The sequence below is a fragment of the Penaeus monodon genome, chromosome 15 (genome assembly GCF_015228065.2).
Source record: "Penaeus monodon isolate SGIC_2016 chromosome 15, NSTDA_Pmon_1, whole genome shotgun sequence".
Lineage (NCBI taxonomy): Eukaryota > Metazoa > Arthropoda > Malacostraca > Decapoda > Penaeidae > Penaeus > Penaeus monodon.
In genome coordinates this window covers 48,041,852-48,042,264 of record NC_051400.1, presented here as the reverse complement: position 1 = coordinate 48,042,264, position 413 = coordinate 48,041,852, and positions in this window count along the sequence as shown.

The following is a 413-nucleotide window of genomic DNA, read 5'->3' as shown; positions in this document are numbered from 1 at the left end:
TCTCTCCCTCCCTCCCTCCCTCCTCCCTCTCCCCCTCCTCCCCTCCCTCTCCCCCTCCTCCCCTCCCTCCCCCTCCTTCCCTCCCTCTCCCCCTTCTCTTCCCTCCCTCCTTTTCTTAATAATTTGAACCTTTTTATGAACCTTATATCTGTCTCGTGAACGTCCGGAACGAGCGAGTAGCGGAGTCTGCCAGCGCTTTCTCATCTTGCTTTTCTCTTATGAGGTCGAGGAGGGGCGCCAGGCAGTGCCATCTGTGGGCAGCGGACGCAAGCTGGCTCGGTTATTTGCTAGTGTTCTTTCTTTCTTTCATTTCCCTTTTTTTTTGAGAGGGTGGGGGGATTATTGTTCTGATTTTTTATTGTCTTGCTCTTGTGGTTGTTTTTTTTGTATGTTTATTGATGTTATTGTTTTAT